Raw genomic sequence first — 21,067 nt, 5'->3', positions numbered from 1 at the left:
TGAATTAGCAGGCAGATTCTCAACCACTGCGCCACCAGGGAAGCCCTATTATACATTTTTAAAGTTTACTTTCCATTTACAGTTATTATAAAATGCTGGCTAGATTCCCCATGGTGTACACTATGTCTTTGAGCCCATCTTACACCCAATAGTTTGTACCTCCCACTTCCCCACTCTTATCTTGCCCCTCCCCCCCTTCCCTCTCCCCACTGGTAACCAGTAGTTTGTTCTCTATATCTGTGAGTCTGCTTCTTTTTTGTTATATTCTCTACTTTGTTGTATTTTTAGAGTTCATAAGTGATATCATACAGTATTTGTCTTTCTCTGTCTGACTTATTTTACTTAGCATGATGCCCTCCAAGTCCACCCTTGTTGCTGCAAATGGCAAAATGTCATTCTTTTTTATGGCTGAGTAGTATTCCATTGTATATATGTACCACATCTTTATCCATTCCTCTGTGGATGGACACTTCCATACCTTGGCAATTGTAAATAATGCTGCTATGAACATTGGGGTGCATGTATCTTTTTGAATTAGTGTGGTTTTTTTTTTTTTTGGATATATACCCAGGAGTGCAATTTCTGGGTCATATGGTGGTTCTATTTTTAGTTTTCTTAGAAATCTCCATACTGAAAACCACCATTATTTTAGTCCTTTGGACTAGCTTTTAGTAAGGCAAGATGTTTGGGTTTTTTGAGGGCTGTTAGTTGCTGACATCATATGGTGAGATGCAACAAACACTACGATGAGGTAGGTGCCCTGGGGGCAACTACTTTGTATGCCTTTTTAGGAGATGGCACTGCCACTCCACACATAACACCACTCCCCAGCTAAAAGTCCCCTCTCCTGCACACACACACAGAAACACTAAGTCCTTGTCTTCTTGTCCCATGGGAAGTGTATCTTTGGGGCTCAGTCCTGACCGAGTCCTTCTCCCCACTTTCTGGCTAACTGGACCTTCTGGTCCGACCCCCAACGCTGCAGCACCCATCTCCCTCCCTCTTCACATACCTGCTTCTTCCCTTCCTTCTCTGCTCCCCACCATCAGAGAACTCTGACACACACATTTTCAGATCAGGTGGATTTTATTTAATTTTCACAAATTTCACAATTAATGTAAGATTCAGGGTCTATACAGTTGGCCATTTCTCAGTGGTGAGACCCCTGGAGATTTCTGAGGTCTCTGGCCCTGCTCTGAAGTTACTGGCTGTCCACTGTTTCACTTGGAACAGCGGCCTCCTCCACCATCTCTGGGACCTGCGTGGGTTCCTCTTGATCCAGCTCTTCATTCACTTTGGAAGAGCGGTTGCAAAGCACCAACAATTTGACTTTCTTACGCTTCTCTGATGGGGCGTGAGCTTTTGGAGAGGCTTTTTTGGACCGACTCCCTGGAAGGCGCCTCTTTAATCTCTTGGTTGCCTTGGCCACCTAGAAAGACAAGCGGGTGAGCACAGAAGGGCACTTGTTTGGGGAAGAGGGTGGGGTATGGATGGGAATGGGGGCTTCAGGAGAAGGGATATGGGCTGAGACAGGGTATGTGCCAGGCAAGGACAGGGGAGGGGTTCTTATGGGGGGTGTCAATGGGCAAGAGGAGCTTGGGTGGGTTCAGCTCACCTTGACACTGCTTTTGGGTCTCTGTTGATGGGGAGTCTTCTTCTTCTTTATCCCTTTGGTGCTTCGAGTCAGCTCGGAGTCCATAACTGCCCTAGGGCCTCGTGGCTTCCTAGTCACCCTGGTCATTCTGAAGACTCCCAGCGGTCTGCCCCAGAGCCCCTGACCACCCTTATATACCCCTCCCCAGTGTGATGCGGGGCCACGTCCTTCAGCTTTATGAGGTCAGCAAGTCACTCCCCCAGCCAATGGTGGCTCTGGGTGGGCCTTGACATCACAAAGCCCCATCCTGACACCTCTAGGGGAGGATGGGAAGCAAGCCAGATGTCCTGGTGGGAGAAAGGGGGCATTTTTAGCACCCCTAAAGAGCCCTCCAAACTCACCTACCATCCTCATCTCCCCATGTCAGTTCTGATGGGTCACATGGCAGGGAGAAGGTGTCTCCTCCTAACCTTGTCCCACTGCCACACGATTCGGGGGTTCTTTCTGTCCGCTCCCATCTTTCACCATTACCTAGTTTTTGTATGTCTTGCCCAAAATCCCTCCATGGTAATGAGGCTGTATTTAAGTGTCTGTGGAAATGATAGTCCTTCCACTTTCCTCCTACAAGGTGCTCTTACGCACCTTGAAGACCATTTACTTCTGGGCCACCTACGAGGAACCATTTCCATCCCACCTCCTTTTCTCAGTGTTCACGTAGCTCTCCTCAGTTTTCTATTTTCCATTCTGAAACCACTGTCGTCAGGCTGTCAGACTGCAGTGAATACACTTTCTCCACTTGGAATCTAGTCTTGTTTCAAATCTGGGGCTCATGGTCACCTCACTAAGTGTGCTACCCAGGCTTGGGTTTTAACAGGGTGATGGTTTGTGCTGGGTGATCCGATGCAGGAAATGACCACCTGAGACCCTGTTAAAACCCAAGCCTGAGACTGATGAGTGTTCCCAGGGAGGGGCAGAGCTTACCAGAGGTGTGTGAGCCTCACGTGCGAAGGTCTTCTCAACATGTGTCCTCACAAACCAGACACTTTTCTCACCTTGTTTTACTGCTGGCACCTCCATTGGAGCTTACCTCACCATTGAGGCCCTGGTGGAATTCATTTCTGTGAATAGCTACCACAAGCTTCCAACTTCTTGGAGGAGACGCTGTGTGACCAAGTCCTGTCCATCTAGCTCCCAAGGTCTCTCATTCAAGTTATCAGCCCTGGAGGAAAGGGGAAAGAGTTGTGTGCTTCACCACATGCCTTGTGTTCCTAATCAACTAGCAGGGTCAGCCAGCCTGAGGTGCTCCCCCGGGGACACAGTCTTTTGGCTTAGTGGTGCTTTCTGGGTTTCCTATGAAGCTCACTCACTTCCTGGTGTCCACGGGTTGCTATTTCACCCAGGATGCATCACACTGCTTAAAATCTTAAGAGGTAGAACAAACAAACCATAAACAAATCCAAAAGATGACTGACTGAAAATTTTTAGAGCAAACAACCTAAAACCTGATAGAAAAATGTGAAAAAGACACGAGCCGGCAATTTATAAGAAAGATGTAGCACTGGCCTTTAACCTTATTGAAAGATGTTTAAAAGACATGAGCAGCCAATTCACAAGAAAGGTATGGAACTAGCCCCTAACCATATTAAAAAGATACTTAACCTCACTAAGGTAAGAAAAATCAAATTAAAACTCCTTGAGAAGTCAAACTGACCCGGCACTGGCACAGATTTTCAAATACTTGTAATAACTGTATTCTGTATGTTCAAAAATTAAGTAGAGACATGGAAATTATAAAACAGACCCAAATTGTCCTTATACAGATGAAAACTATAGTGTTAGATGACAAACACAGTGGACAGAATAAATGGCAGATTAGACAGGGCAGAAGGACAAATTTGTGTACTTGAAGACATAGCAATAGAAGCCGTCCAGGTTGAAGCACAGAGTCCATTAATACATAAAAAGTATGATACACCATGATCCACTGAGTTTTGTCCCCCAAGAATGCAGGATTGGTTAAACATTTGAAAGTCAATCAGTGTAATTCATCTTACCAAAAAACTAAAAATGAAAAGCAGTAGGATAATCTCAATAAATGCAGAAAAATAACTTGATAAAATCTAACATCTATTCTGTATAAAAACTCTTAGCAAACTAGAAAAAAAAAGTTCCTCAAACTGATGAAGGCAATAAACTCTATAACTAGCATCACACTTTATGGTAGAAGATTGAATGCTTTACTTCTAAGATCAGGATCAATAACAAGATGTCTACTCTCATTATACTGAATTTCTGTCCATGAAATCAGATTAGAAAATGATATAGAAGGCATCCAGTTTGGAAGAGAGGAATTAAACTGTTTTTATTTGCAGACATCTATGTAGAATATCCAGTGGAATCTACAACAACAACGACAACATAAAAACTACTAAAACTAATAAGTAATTTAAGATTACTTATTAGTAATCTTAGTAATTTAAGATTACTTATTATTGCAAGATATACAGTCGATATATAAAATTCAATTAATTGCTTTTCTAAAAAGTAGGATAGACAATTGAAAACTAAAATAAAAATTTATAACATTTACAATAGCATCAAAGTATGAAAAACTTAAGGATCTGACAAAATATATGAAAGGCAACAATGTAAAAAATGGACAAAAGATTTGAACAGGAAATTCACCAAAAAAAGATATACAGATGGCAACTAAGTACTGCACACCTAAATGATGGCTATAATGAGGGAACAAACAAGAACAAGTGTGGATGAGGATGTGCAGAAATTGGAACTTTCATACATTGCTGGTGGAAATTCAAAATGGTACAGCCCCTGTGGAAAACACTTTGGAAATTGTTTAAAAAGTTAAACATTGGGTTGCCATATGATCCATCAATCCCACTCCTAGGTATATACCAAAAAGAATGAAAAATATATGTTTACCCAAAAACTTGCACATGAATGTTCATAGCAGCATTATTTGTAATAGTCAAAAAGTTGAAACGACTCAAATGTCCATCAATTTGTGAATGAATAAATAAATCATGCAATGGAAAATTATCTGGCTATAAAAAAAATGGAGTTCTGATCCATGCTATAACATGCTATAGCTCTGAAATGATTATGTTAATTAAAAGAAGCCAGACACAAAAGGCTGCATATTGCATTATTCCATTTATATGACTGAATATGTCCCAGATTAGGCAATTCCCTAAAGACAGAAAATAGAGTAGTGGATGCCAGGGACCAGATGAGGGGGGAGATGGAAAGTGCCTGCCAACCGGTACAGTGTTTCCCACCGGAGTGATGAAAATATTCTAGAATTAGGTAGTGGTTATGGTCACACAAGCTGTGAATAAACTACAAATCACTGAACTGTACACTTTAAATGGTAAATTTATGGTATGTGAACAATATGTCAATAAATAAAAAGCTTTTAAAAAACCACTAACCTTGACTTCTATGTCCAGAAAAATCATCCTTCAAAAATAACAGAGAAATAAAGATATTCTCATATGAACAAAAACTCAGGGGACTTATTTCAGCAGATCTGGTCTGTAAGAAATGTTAAAAGTTTAAGTTCTTCACACAGAAGAAGGTGATATTAAACAAGAATTATGAGCTAAATAAAGAAAGGAAGAGTGTCATAAAATAAATAAATGAAGATAAAATAAAATGAAGCTTTTTTTTATTCTTAATTGGTAAAAGATAAATGCTTGTTTAAAGCAATGATAGTAACAATGTATTGAGTGTTTATAACAAATGAATACGTTAAATGAAAGACTGCAGTGTCACAAGAGATAAAGTAAATGAGAATAATCTGGTATAAGGTACCTACATTTCATGTAATTTGATATAATAATATATGTCCATGTTATTTGAGGATGGACATATATTATTTTAAAATGTATATTGTAAACCACAGTACAACACTAAAAATGTTTACAAATGAAATATAACTTTTATGTCAAGAAAGGAGATAAATTGGAATCATACAAAATGTTCAATTGAAATAGGAGAAAGCAGAAAGAGAAGGAGAGAAAGAAACAAAGAAAAAATGGAAAGGATTGAATAGAAAACAGTTACAAAGATGGTAGATCGCTAATTATTCTAAATGTGAATTCTCTACATATACCAAAGGCAGAGGTTGTCAGAATGAATAAACAACAACAGCAACAACAAAACACAAGACCAAAGTATATGTTGTGTACAAGAAACCCACTTTAATTATGAAGATTCAAATCAGTGAAAAGTAAAGATGGAGAAAATGACATCATGCCAACACTAATCACAAGAAAGCTGGAGGGCTATATTAAATTTAGACAAAGCGTACTTCAAAATAAGGAAGATTAACAGGGATAAAGAGGGACATTATATAATGATAAAGAAGTTACTTTTACAAAGACACATAGCAATCCTTAACATTTATGTACCTAACAACAGAACATCAAAATACATGAGGCAAAATCTGATATAACTGGAAGAAGAAACAGTCCACTATTACAGTTGGAGACTTCAACCCCTGTGTCATTAATTGATAGATCCAGCAAGCAGAAAATCAATAAAGATATAGATGACCTGAACAGTACTATCAATCAACTTGATCTAAATGACATTTATAGCATAATCCATCCAACAACAACAGAATACACATTCTTCTGAGGTTCAAATGAAACATTCACCAAGACAGACAACATTCTAGGTCATAAAATACACCTTAACAAATCTAAAAGAATAGAAATCATATAAAGTATGTTCTCTGACAAAAATGTAATTAAACTATAAATCAATAATAGAAAGAGGGCTGGAAAATCCCCACATGTTTGGAAATTAAACCACACACTTCTAAATAAACCATGGGTCAAAGAACAAGTCTCAAGAGATAGTTAAAAATATATTGAACTAAATGAAAATGCAAATACAACCTATCAAACTTTGTGACAGAGTTAAAACAATGCTTAGAGGGACATTTATAGAATTACATGCAAATATTAGAAAAGAAGAAAGATCTAAAATTAATAACCAAAACTTCTACTTTAAGAAATAGAGAAAGAATAACAAATTAAACTAAAGTGAGTAGAAGAAAGGGAATAGTAAGAAATAAGCCAGAAATCAGTGAAATTGAAAACAGAAAAATATTAGTGAAAATCATGAAAGCTAAAAGGTGCTTTTTTGAATCGGCCAATAAAATTGATAATTCTCCAGCCGAGCTAATGAAAACAGAAAAGAGAGACCCAAATGACCAATATCAGGAATTAAAAAAAGGTTCATCACTACTGATCCCATGGATATTAAGAAGATAGTACAGGAATGCTGTGAACAACTCTATGCCCACATAGAGTTAATAACTTAGATGAAATGAACCAATTTATTGGAAGGCACAACTTATGAATATTCACTCAATGAGAAAGAGGTAACCTGAAAGTGTTATATTCATGAAAAGAAATTGAATTAGTAGTTAAAAACCTTCCAAAAAAAAAAAAAAAGAAAGAAAATACCTGGGCCAGATGGCTTTCCTTGTGTATTCTATCAAAAACTTAAGGAAGACATAATACCAATTTGACACAATCTCTTCCAGAAGATAGAAGAGGAAACACTGCCCAATGCATCTTATGAGGCCAGCATTACCCTAATACCAAAATAAGAAGACATTTCAGGAAAAGAAAACCACATACCACCATTTCTCATGAACACAGATTTAAAAGTTCTCAATAAAATACTAGCAATTGAATCCAGCAATACATAAAAAGATTGTAATGCATTGTAACCACGTGGAGCTCATTCCTGGAATGTAAAGCTGTTTCAATATTAATAAATCAATCAGTGTAATTCATCATATTAATAGATTGAATAGGAAAAACAATTTGATTATATTAACATATGCAGACAATGCATACAACAAAGTTCTACAACTTTCATGATAAAAACTCTCAAAAATCTAGGAATAGAAGGGAATTTTATTATCCTAATAAAAGGTATGTATGAAAAACCCATAGCTAACCTCATACTTAACGGAGAGAGACTGGATGCTTTCTCTCTAAGATAGGGAACAAACAAGGAGGTCTTCTCTCACCACTCCTATTCAACATTGTACTGGAAGTTCTAGCTAGTGCAATAAAATGAGACAAAGGAATAAAATGTGTAGAGATTGGAAAGGAATAGTGTCTTTATTCAAAGATATATGATTATCTATAGAAAACCGCAAATAATTTACAAAATACCCCTGAAACTAATGAGTGAATATACAAAGATTGTAGGATACAACACAATATACAGAAGTCAAATGCTTTCCTATATACCAGCAATGAATAATTGAAATTAGATTTTTTAGAAAAACAGTACTTATAATAGCACCCAAAAATGACATACTAAGGTATTGATTTAATAAAATATGTGTGGGATCTGTGCACAGAAACTATAAAATACTGATGAAAGAAATCAAAGTAGATCTAAAGAAATTGAGAGATAGTCCACGTTAATTGATTAGAAGACTCAATATTGTAAAGATGCCAGTTCTTCTCAAGTTGATCTGTAGATTCAACATAATCTGAATTAAACACCTAGTAAGGCTTTTTTGGGGGGTGGTAGATATTGGCAAGTTGATTCTAAAACTTATATGGCAAGCAAAAGACCTATAGTAGCCAAAGCAGTTCTGAAAAAGAAGAACATAGTTGGAAGATACATATTACCCCATTTCAAGCCTTTTGATAAACTGATGGTAATCAAGACAGTGTGTGTGGTACTGGTGAAAAATAGGCGTATGGATCAAAGAAACAGAATGGAGAGACCAGAAATCGACCCACACAATTAGAATCAACTGATTCTTAACAAAGGCACAAAGGCAATTTAATGGAGAAAGATTGACTTTTCAACAAATGGAGCTGGCACAATTAGAGACCCATATGCAAAAAGCAAAACAAAATACAAAACAAAATACAAAACAAAACAAAAAGCAAATGAACCTAGACAGAGACTTCACATCTTAAACAGTAAAGAACTCAAAATGGATCAAAGAGCTAAATGTAAAATGCAAAAAAAAGTTTTTTTAAATAAGGAGTTAAGCCCAAAATACAAAACGTTTAAACTTCTAGGAAAAAACAGGATAAAATTTGCATGGCCTTATATTTGGTGATTAGTTTTTGCATATAACACCAAAAACATGATCCATGAAATGAAACATGGATAAGTTGGACTTTATTGACATTAAAAACTTTTGCTCTGTAAAAGACACTCTTGGGAAAATCAAAAGGTAAGCCACGGATTGATAAAAGAACTTGTATGCAAAATACACAAAGAACTCTTAAAACTCAACAATGAGAAAACAAACAATCCAATTTAAAATTGTGCAAAAGATCTGAACAGATACCTCACCAAAGAAGACGTACAAATAGCAAATAAGCATGTGAAAAGAGGCCCAACATCATCTGTCATTAAGGAATTGTAAATCAAAACAATGAGATACGACTACACACATCTTAGAATGGCTGAAATCCAAAAAACCAATACCAACTGGTTGGTATACCAATTGGCTGGGGGAACACAAGTGGGACAGCCACTTTGGTAGACAGTTTGGCAGCCCTTACAAAGCTGAATAAAGTCTTACCATAGAGTCTACCAGCAGTGCTCCTAACTGATTTGAAAACTTATTTACCCAACTGGTTTGAAAACTTATTTTACACAAAAACCTGTACATGAATGCTTATTCATAATCAGTTGAATAATGTTTGTTTATGTAATGTATGAATGTTTATTCATAATCATATGAATAAAGTAGCTTTATTCATAATCACCAAAAACTGGAAGCAACCAAGATGTCTTTTGGGAGGATCAACAATGGATCAACAAACTGTGGTACAGCCAGACAATAGAATACGATTCAGTGATGAAAAGGAACGCACTATGAAGGAAACCAGTCTGCAAAGGGTATACATTGTATGGTTCCATTTCTTTTCCATTCTGGAAAAGACAATAGAGACAGACAACAGATGAGTAGTTGCCAGAGGTTTGGGGAAGAGGTAACATTCAATAGGTGAAGCACAAGGGATTTCTTAGGCTGGTGAAACTATTCTATGATACTATAGTGGTGGATACACAACAATGTGCATTTGTCAGAACCTATAGAACTTTACAGCACAAGGTACAAATCCTTTTTTTAAAAAAATCAACCAGTAGATCACAAACCCCAGTTGGCAGACTATGACAAAATAATCTAAATGTATTACAAATGTATGACATAACTTCACTGAAGGGGTGGGGGACAAAGGTGCTGACCTAAGTAACTTTGGAAATGAGTGGAAATGTTAAGTCTAAAGACAAAAGGAACTGTACATAGCAATGTATTCTAGTTGGTGAAGTTGTTTCCGATTGTATGAGTTAATTCTGAAATCACCATACATGTATAATGGGTTTGAAAAAAATAAGAAATATATGGCATATGGTGGGAGCCAGGTTTCTCAGTGTTGGAGTGAGAGGATACAGGCAAGCAAGGAAGGAAGGCTAGAATGAACCCCATGGCCCTGGAGTAGAGTCAGAGACAATAGTACGAACTCATGTTTCGCTTGATATAGATATGGATGGAGATACATACACAGATTGATATAGAAATAACTACAGATATATGTATATACACAGGTTCATATGCATAGATATAGTACGTGCTTCTTTCCACTGAGACAGACTAGAAGCAGTGACACCCCCATAGCAATAGCATACCTAGCATCCAGAACTTGGTTTATAATTCCATCATCCAAAGAAAGAAACCAGGGCTCCTTCGAGAAATGGCAGATTCTAGAGCTGGGGAAGGAAATAGGCAAGATCAGCCTGGAGCATTTTGTAGTGCTAGAAAGTAAGGACGTGCTCAAAAATACAAAAGGATGGGGGCATGTCAAAGTGACACAAGAGCCAACCTGAAGGAGCTGGAAAAAACTAAGCAACACAATAAATAAGGAAACATTCGATTATAACTCAAAACATTAAATAAACATTCAAGGGTCTATACTGACATAAATGATGAATCAAGAATTAAATGAAGGTGAACAAACAAACCTCCCATGCAGAAGAAGTCCAAATATTTTATATAGATACTATCCCTACAAGGAGGTAGAGTGTAACTCCCCCCACCCTTAACTGTGGGCTGTGTGTGGTGACTTCCTTCCAAAGAGGACAATATGAAGAGGAAGAAAGTGTAGCTTTGCAGTGGAGAAACTGATAAACACTCCCTCGGCCAGGTGATCGGGTCAACGTCAACACTGAAAAGCCATGTTGATAGCATGTTCCCTTGATATGATGAAATGAAAAATGGCAGTTTGCCTCTGTGATCTTCCTCCCCAGAACCCGTAACCCCCGCCCAATCTTCAGAAAAATATCAGACAAATCCCAGCTGAGTGTCATTTGACAAAATACCTGAGCAGTACTCCATAAAACTGTCAATGTCATCAAAAACAAGGAAAGCCTGAGAAACTATCACAGTCAAGAGTCACCTAAGGAGCCATAACAACCCCATGTAATCCTATAGGGCTTCTGGATCAGAAAAAGGACATTAGGTAAAAACTTAGAAAATCTGAATAAGATATGGACTTCAGTGATAATAATGCATCAGTAATGGTGCATGAGTTGTGACAATTGTACTAATGTAAGATGTTAACAATCGGAGAAAATTGATGTGGAGTACACAAGAACTCTTTGTACTATCTTTATAATTTTTCTGTAAATCTAAAACTATTCTAAAGTTAAAGGTTTATTTAAAATAAAAAAATAAGCTAGTATAACTGTGTTCCATATGTTCCAAAGTGGCTAGGACACCTATAATGCTCATCCCCATTTTAGAGGTAAGACAACCAAGGCTTCTCGAGGTAAACCAAGTAGCCCAATATCATAGAGGTTTGTACATGAGGAACTACGACTTCAAAGCACACCCCAGATTCCACAGCCCATGGTGTTCCTATCTCTATCTGAATTACAGGAAGCCAGGTTGTAGAGAAATGCTACTGTCTTGTAAGCCCTGTTTGGTTTGCATGTTTGGATCAGAAGTTGATGGTTCTGCTTCTGGTTGATTTTTTTTCTTTCTGGGTTTCATAATCTGGAGACTTTCTGACAGATAACACTTGAAGAGATGGCAATAAAGTAAAGATCGTTGTTTTGAACAGGATGAGATTTGTAGCCTTCTTCCTCTGCCTGGAGGAGGAGAACTGAATGGTGATGTGGGTACAACTACAAATCGAGATCGCTTCCAGGCAGGCTCAGGACCAAGAGGTAGGACCTGGAGGTTACCCTCTGAGACCCACCTGGACCACTCTCCATCCAGAAGGCACCTCCAGCTCCAAAACTGTCTTCTTCCCACATCTTTCCACTCAATATAATTTTTTCCAAAGGAAAGGGAGCTCATGGCCCCAAAGTCTCTCTTGACTCCAAGTACTGAATATTTCCACTTATCACCCCTCTGTGAGTGAGTTGAGATGGGATGGAGGGAGGAGAAATGGAGAACGGTGCAAGCAGAGATTTGCCAAAGCAGGTGACTCGCCATCGTCTTTTTTCTCCTTCCCTCAGGAGACTCAGAGGAGTCAGTATGACCACGACCCCATCCTCCTCCTCGTTCACATTTCCTACAGCACTAAATGCAGCGCACCTTCAAATCACCCCCATTTACAGATGCACAAAGAGATGTGAAATGGCTTGTCCAAAGTCACATGGGTAAAAAGAGGGACAGAATTAAGGGGCAGCAGATGGGCAGAGGGCAGAAGCTTGAAGTATTATAAAATACATGTCTTTTGTCTCAATTTCCTCAATGAAGTAGGAACACAGGAGGGAATAGGTGTCGTCATGAGGTCTGGGTCGATGAGGGAGCCAGCTTGTGTAAAATACCAGACATCCGGGAGTGTCCTTGCCAGCACCCTCCACAGGTCAGGTGTGTGTGCAGGTGAGGCAGAGTGCAGGTGTCGCAGCAGACACTTCAGGCCCATCGACCTTCTGTCCCCATTTCGAAAGAGACAGGTGGAAGGAAATCATTTAAACCAGTTGTGTGACAAAGCCACCAGTTGATTGTCTGATATTTTTCACTTTTCCGGTGATTCTCTTGGCACTTGTGTAGACAGCCTGAGGCCAGGCCTCCAGACCTGTAATTACACAGACCACGAAGTCGGCGTTTTCCTTAATTACACAGGAAATGAAAGAAAAGGGGGATTATTTATTTCTTCAGCCTGAATTATACAGTGTGAACTGCCCAAATTTACAAGACGTCTCCACTCCTCTGGACTTGGCAGCCTGGATTGGTCTGTGTGAATTACAGCGCCTTGATCAACTCCCATGCTGGGCCTGCCTGGGAATTACTGCCTCCCCCTCCTCCACCAGCCAGTTTGTATTGTGAAATATTTTATTTCTTAAGTGCCTTTTGGGGGGCAAATACATTACCATCCTGTGCTGAAAAATGCAATTGATCTCCTGTTCAGCATCAGCCACCTAAATTTGTTTTAACTGCCCTGGAATCATGATTCAATGAAAGCCTAGTAATTTCACTTAAAAGGTGATTATGGCATCTCAGCTGAGTTTTGCCTTCCCTTCACTCTGTACAATTACATTGCCATTTAGTAGGCATTTAAATGGAAAAGGGTGTTTATCAAGTGAACGCGAAAACATGTAATGTGCTAATTTGGCAAAAGAAAATGTGGTTTCTATATTAATGTACACACACTTTATATATCTGTGAACAACCGGCAACTTTAAAAATATAATTTTGGGGAAGTTGAAAATGTCCGTCCATGCAGAAACAATTTCTTATCTCAGGAAGAGCTATTAGGTAGTCAGGTTATTTCATGGCCCCCAAACACTGGAAGGCCTGAGTGTGACAGCCCATCAGAGCCAACTAGATGAGCATCTCACCTTGCTGCTGGGCCTTGGCCAATGAGGATCTCAATTACCACCACGATGAGCAAAAGAGTAGAGGTTCTTCCTGAATTTGTTGAATTGAGTGAGCCCTGTTGTTCTTTTCAGATCCATCGGTAGTGGGGAGGTTCTCCTACCATCACCACAACTAAGAAAAACACCACCAACAAAAACGATGGAGCTCTGTGGAAGGCAGAATAATGGACCCCAAAGTTATCTATGTCCTAAATCCAGAACCTGTGACTATGTTACCTTACATGGCTAAAGGGAATTTGCAAATATGATTAAGGTTAAAGACCTTGAGATGGGGAGATGATCCCAGACTGACTTGACTCAAATCACGAGTCCTTAAAAGCAGAGAACCTTTCCTGACTGTAGCCAGAAAGAGATGTCACAATGGAAGAAGGGTCAGAGAGATACAATGTTGTTGGCTATGAAGATGGAGGAATGGGCCATAAGCCAAGGAATGCAGACAGTCTCTAGAAGCTAAAAAGAGCAAGGAAACAGATTCTCCCCTAGAGCCTCTGGAGAGGAACACAGCCTTGCTAACACCTTGATCTCAGCCCAAAGAGACCCAAGTCAGACTTCTGACCTCCAGAACTGAGGATAATAAATTTCTGTTGGTTTAAGCCACTAAGCTTGTGCTAATTTATTACAGCAGCCATATAAACCAGTACAAGCTCAGATATTGATCAACAAGGACCTGGTCAGGAAGGTTATTTTCCCTACTAGAGGACAACTGCAGCATCGAAGGGTATAGTTGGCGCCTCTCTAACCGGTAGAAATCAATTCTAGAATGAGTAAAGTGGAGTTCAGTCCAACCACCAGGATTTTGTGGTTGGGATAATGCCAAAGAAGGGCTCTGAATAAACAGGCGCACATCCAGTTTCTGAGGCAGATATACTTCCAAGAACAGGAAAGGAAGGCTCACAGAGAGCAGGAGAGGGTGCTTCCAAATGTCTTTGGCTCAATTCAGACTATCTGAGTTTGAAAACCCCTTTAAACATACATTTTGAGTTTTAATGGCTTAATCTTAAAGAATAGTCTCATAATATACATCATTTATGTTCCTTGAGCATGTTTTCTAATGTCTTCGTTTCAAACTACTGCCCAAAGTGGTTGATGTGTATACACATGTACACACACACACACACAGTATCACACACACACACACACACACACTATCACACACACGTGCTGACATGTCAAATTGGGTAAAAGTGATCTTGAGCTTCATTCTGTGAAGAACAGAATACAAATGAAAGAAGTCACCTAGAGCGTGGGCTTAATGGGCTCTGTCATTTTCTCCAATTTTGCCCAAATGAGGTTTCCCTTTTAAAAAAATCACATTAGAAGCTCTTTCTTAAGATGTTTGTATGTGTGGTTGGACTATTCGTTCTCTATTCACAGAGCCATGCTAATCTAATATGTAACAAGAGTCTAAAAGCTAATCAATAATGGAACACAGCTCTGCCTATGGAAGTACCCACGGCTCCTCGGAGAGGAAGCGACACCAGAGAGCAAGCCTCCAAGGGCAGTTCCAACTTTATGTTTATTTTATGATGACTCAACTCCATGTGTAATTCTTTGTATTGTCACTTCCAATTATTTTTGGAACAAAAGCGCCAGGGAAATGAGTTACTCATTTCAAAAAGCACATTCATATTTGATAACTAGCTTACAGATTAGAGAGAAGATGTTTACTGAAAGCAGGATTCAAAGCTCTTTCCTGGGGATCAGGCTAACTTGCTAGATGAAGGGTGACAAAGCTGCATTGCCCAGATCGTCTGAAGCTAATAGTGCAGGGCTGGGCTGACTTGCCCGTGAAGGCTCTTCCCTGGGAAATAGCATTAAAGATGAGGCTTTCAGGGGGTTTCTGGCCAGATGCGAGACCCTGGGAGGCCTGCAGCCATCTCCCAACTTCATGTTCAATAGCTCTGGCGACAGACAGAGGGGTCAAGACCTCTTCTGGCTTGAGAGGTGAGAGCGAACTTCCACCCCACTGTCCCATCATGAGTGGCTGGCTGCCCCAAGCATCGTGCTCCTCTGTTCCTGAGTCCTCAGTTACTCTCCCATTTCCAGTACAGGCCACAGCAGAGGTTTGGGAACCAAGAGAATTATTTCTCTGTGCTCTGGGCTCTGGGCCCTAAAAAGCAGAAATGAAAAGTCTCTTCTTACTTATGTGCTTCTATTTGTTTATTTAGCTATTGGATTGTCTTAGTCCATTCAGGCTGCTATAACCAAATACCACAGACTGAGTGCTTTATAAACAGCAGAAGTTTATTACTCAAGGTTCCAGAGACTGGAAGTCCGAGATCAGTGTGCCATGTGGTCACGTTCTGGTGAGAGCCTGCTTCTGGGTTACAGACATCCGATTTGTTACTCCTCATGTGATGGAAGGGGTGAGGGATCTCTGTGCAGCCTCTTTTATAAGGGCACTAATCTCATTCATGAGGGCTCCACCCTCATGACCTAATCGCTTCCCAAGGGCCCCACCTCTTAATACCATTACATTGGGGGTTAGGATTTCAACATATGAATTTTGGGAAGACACAAACATTTGGACCATTGCATGAATTATTTAACATAAATCTTTGCTGAAAAAAATTAGTATGCTTCATTCATTCACTTATTCACCTAGCCCACACATACTCTCTGTGTTATATTCTATGCTGGGAGATACACCAGGTGCTGGGGCTCCACATCATTTCCATAACTCATTGAAAAAATAACGCTTCTCCTGATTCTTTTTTTGTACTTTAACCTCAGCTGACCTCAGTTCACAAGCAGAAGGCAGTTTGTCTGGACTGGGAAGATGACTTAGCAGCATCTCCTACATCAGGGTTATTTGGCTGTTTGAGGAACTAAGCAGCTACAGGAACCTTATTCCAGCTGAGGTTCAGGGAAGGTAGCTGGAAGACTTGACCCCTTTGAGCATCTACTTCATAGGGTTGTTTGTGAGCATTAAGTGAGTTCTAAGCACATTAAGTGCTTAGAACTATGCCCGAATTGGGGTAAATGCTTTGGGAATGAAAGATACCATTGGGTTGGCCAAAAAGTTCCTTCAGGTTTTTCCATAACATCTTACGGAAAAACCCGAAGGAACTTTTTGGCCTACCCAATATTTAAAATTATGAGAAATTGGGACTTCCCTAGCGGTCCAGTGGTTAAGACTCCATGCTTCCACTGCAAGGGCCCCGGGTTCAATCCCTCATGGGGGGAACTAAGATCCTGCATGCCACGCAGCCAAAAAAATTATGAGAAATAATTAAGACCTGGTTTATTTCAGGTGCAGCCTGGAGCCAAACAACTGCCCAACTGGCCTGGGGAAGCCCTAGTAATTCTTTGAGGAGGGACTAAGCTCTAGCTAGTAAGGAAGGCATTCCCTCTTCGGTGGTGCGACCATTCAAGGCTGATCTAGAAACACTTGCATTGGCTCTAGGAGAGAGACTTTGGCTTTTGGTTCTTTCTACTGCTGACTCCAAGCCCAGAAGCTTGGCAAATGCTGTGGTGGTGGTGAGGAGGTGTGGTGCTCGAGGCCTCAACTGATGGGGTGGAAATCTCTGGACTAAGCCCTGGCAGTGCTTGCTTAGCCACATTTATTGAGGTCTACTAAGTTCAGAGCAGCATGGCTGATGGGAAGACCAAGGGGTAGATTCAGCAGACTTCTTGGAAATACTGGACTATAGCCCCTTGAGGCCCGGGATCTACTTGTTGACTGACTTAACCATGTCCAAGCATAACAATTAATGAAGACACCTTTTTCCCTTCCAGGAAATCTAAGCTACAAAAATACTTCAGGAAGGTCGTTGAGCACTCCCTTTTTTGAGCACCGTATTAAAATGACAACAACAATAACAGTAGCAATAACGTATTAAGGATGTAATGGTACTATGCTAAGTGCTTCACGTGTATTATCCCATCAATCCTCACAGCAATTCTATGAGCCCAGTTCTGTTATTCTTCATATTTTACTGATGAGGAGATTGAAACACAGAGGGAAATGATTTTTCTAATAGCACGCTACCACTAGGTGGAGGGGCTGAAATTTGAATCCAGGGTTTTTGGACTCCAGAAGCCATACCATCACTGTCTTTCCCAACGGGACTCCACCCATGCTCCGTTAATCCCCAAGACCTCTTTTTTTTTTTAATATTTATTTATTTGGCTGCACCGGATCTTAGTTGGGGCATGCGGGATCTTTAGTTGCAGCGTGTGGGCTCTAGTTCCCTGACCAGGGATCGAACCCGGGCCCCCTGCACTGGGGGCACGGACCCTTAGCCATTGGACCACCAGGGAAGTCCCCCTGCCAAGACCGCTTCACTGGACGCTGGTAGTGATAGAGGTTTGCTGGAGCCAAGCTCTGGAGGGTCCCAGTCTTCACCCCATGGGGCCATTATTTGCCTTTTTAAGGGCTTTGATTGTTTAACATGCAGCACAGATTGTAGATTCCTCTTTTCAATTTAAACGGGAAGACGATCGCTTCCATGTTTGAGGTCTGTTACAAGACTCTGGTGATCTTTATCTTGCGCAGAATAAATACTGTTAGGGTTATTGAACCCATTGATCATTATGCTGTGGCTGAGTCTTCCCGACTGAGCAGGTGGCATGTTATGTTGCTAATAATGTGTTAATATGGGAAAAAATCTTTTAGAAACAAAAGAAGGGGCAAAGAGGGAGTCATTAGTGGATTCTAGGTGCATCCGGCTGCCATTTCATGTTAAGCTTAGAAATCAAGGTAGCATCAGTATGAACAAAGGTCCATTAGGAATCAGCAATACTCTGGACATCACTTCAGAATTATGGCTTTGTATTCGATCAAGATTACAGCACAGCTGCCATGGTTTATATGTGTACTTTTAAAAAATTGTGGTAAGAAACACACTAGCATAGACTTTACCATCTTAACTATTTCAAAGTATACAGTTCAGTAGTGTTAAGCATATTCACATTATCCATAAGCAATCTCCAGAAGTTTTGCATCTTGCAAAGCTGAAACTCTATTCCCATAATGCAGCCACTCCCCATTTCCCCTCCCCCAGACCCGGGCAACCACCGTGCTACTTTCCGTCTTTGTGAATTTGACTAAGTACCTCAAGTAAGCGGAATCATACAATATTCGTCTGTGACTGGATTAATTCACTTAGCATAATGTCCTCAAGGTTCACCCATGTTGTACCACGTGACAGAATTTCCTCCTTTTTTAAGGCTGAATCATAGTACACTGTACACATATACCGCATTTTGTGTATCCATTCATCCACTGATGCACCCTTGTGTTGCTTCCACCTCTTGGGTATTGTAAATAATTCTCCCGTGAACACAGATGGGCAAATATCTCTTTGAGATCTTGCTTTCAGTTCTTTTGGATATATACCTAGATGTGTATTTCTGGATTATAGGGGAATTCTATGTTTAATTTTTTGAGGAACTGCCATACCGTTTTCCATAGTGGCTGCACTATTTTACATTCCCACCCACGGGGGTTTCATTTTCTCCGCATCCTCACCAACATGTGTTATTTTCTGTGTTTTCATAGTGGCCATCCTAATGGGTATGAGGATATTTATGTATTTTAAAATTCTGTTTTTGCTTTGCAATAATTTCTTAACATATCAAATGTGACCTACTTTACAGAATTTCACCAAAATAATGAGGGACAATATACTCTCTGTATGTGTGGCAGCAGCGTGCTCTGGGAGACTTGGTCTGCTTACTGTGGAGGAAGGCCCTAGTAGTTGTTTCTTTTAAGCTTTACGTCTAATGCAAAAGTCTCTTTTTTTTTTTAAAAAAAATATTTATTTATTTATTTGTTTATTTATTTATTGGAGTCTAGTTGATTTACAATGTTGTGTTAGTTTCCGCTGTACAGCAAAGTGAATCAGTTATACATATATCTATATCTGTTCTTTGCCAGATTCTTTTCCATTATGATTTATTACAGCATATTGAATATAGTTCCCTGTGCTGTACAATAGGGCCTTGTTGTTTATCTATTTTGTATATATAGCTTGTATCTGTTCATCCCAAACTCCTAATTTATCCCCCACCCCTTTCCCATTTGGTAACCATCAGTTTGTTTTCTGTCTGTTGGTCTGTTTTATAAATAAGTGCATTTGTGTCATATTTTAAATTCCACATATAAGCAATATCACATAATACTTGTCTTTGTCTGACTTACCTCACTTAATATGATAATCTCTAGGTCCATCCATGTTGCTGCAAATGACATTATTTCATTCTTTGTAATGGCTGAGTAATATTCCATTGTATATATGCGCCACATCTTCTTTATCCATTCATCTGTTGATGGACATAAAAGTCTACTCTTCTTTGATGCTTTCTGTAAAGCCTCCAGGGGGCAGCAGTAACTGGCCCTTGGGCTGCATGGCATTATATTGTTGTCAGTTGTCTACATGTCTGTCTCTCTCCTCTAGCCTCTGAGCAGCGTGAGGCAAGGTGGCCATTTTTCTAGCACCTACTAGATCTGAGCCCAGTGCTCTAACTCACTCAGGGCCTGCTTAGCTCTGCGCTGTTTCTGGGTGTGTGTCTGCACAGTGTAGCAGTTATACGTGTGGGCTCTGGAGCCAGACTGCCTGGGTTTGAATGCCAGCTCTGTTATGATCTGCTTTGTGACCTTCGGCAAGCTACTTCCACTCTCTGGACCTCAATTTTCTCATCTGTTAAATGAGGATAATAGTAGCAACCTCATAGGCTTATTGTGAAAAGTACATTAGCTGACATGTGTAACATGCTTAGAACAGTGCCAGGGCATCATAAGCACTCACGTTTGTCAGCTCTTAGTGTAGCTGTAAGGGTTGCCCTTACTATGTTCCATTCCAATCCAGTTGTCTGGGTGGTCCCTGGTAGCTGTGCTCTACCCTGATTTCCTGGGTCTATCCCTAGAAAAGGTGGATTCTTAGACAATTATAACTAGGTAGGTGGCCTTGAGGAGGTCAGGAGAGGGGAAGAGGGACCTGAGTTCTCTTTAAACTGACATTTTTGAGTCTGCTGCTTAGGGTGTCAGCTCTCTGAGCTAGTACTCCTGGGTGCTTGCCAAGATTGCTTTTGGGAGATTGTAGGTGGGCCGGGAGCTAGGAAGGGACAGGGCCGAGACACTCTCCAGAGAAATAAATTTGGGTTGTTTAAGCCCACCCAGTGTATGATATTTTTGTTAAAGCAGCCTCATACCAGAGGGAGACCCTTCAAGCGAGAACATCGACCTGAAACCAAAAAGCCCCATTGATCATCTGACCTCCTCACTGATTCCTGACATGGCTCATACACTGGCCTTGCTGGAAGCTGGATATCCAAGATCAGGGTGCCATTATGGTTGGGTTCTGGTGCAGGCCTTCTTCTTGGTTTATAGGTGGCTGTCTTCTTGTTGTATCTTCACAGGGAAAAAAGAGGGATTATGTCTTTAGTGTCTCTCCTTGTAAGGGCACTAATCTAATCATGAGGGCTCCACCCTCATGACCTAATTGCCTTCCAAAGGCCCCACCTCCAAATACCATTATGTTGGGGATTAGGGCTTCAACATATGAATTTGGGAGGGATACAAACACTCAGTTCATAACAGGGATTGCCAGCCTTGAA

The 21,067-nt window shown here is 40.2% G+C and overlaps 1 long non-coding RNA gene across 1 annotated transcript; it reads left to right on the top strand.

Moving 5' to 3' along the window:
* The first annotated feature begins 2,673 nt into the window (after positions 1 to 2,673).
* Positions 2,674 to 19,697, top strand: LOC309620130. The gene is made up of 2 exons (XR_014239434.1): positions 2,674 to 12,497; positions 12,538 to 19,697. It is a non-coding gene; the product is annotated as an uncharacterized lncRNA (long non-coding RNA).
* The last annotated feature ends 1,370 nt before the right edge of the window (positions 19,698 to 21,067 follow it).

Source organism: Balaenoptera borealis, assembly GCF_965194805.1.
Source record: "Balaenoptera borealis genome assembly, chromosome: X".
In the NCBI taxonomy this organism is placed as follows: Eukaryota; Metazoa; Chordata; class Mammalia; order Artiodactyla; family Balaenopteridae; genus Balaenoptera; species Balaenoptera borealis.
Note: the sequence above shows the minus strand (reverse complement) of the source record. Positions and strands in the feature narration are given on the sequence as shown.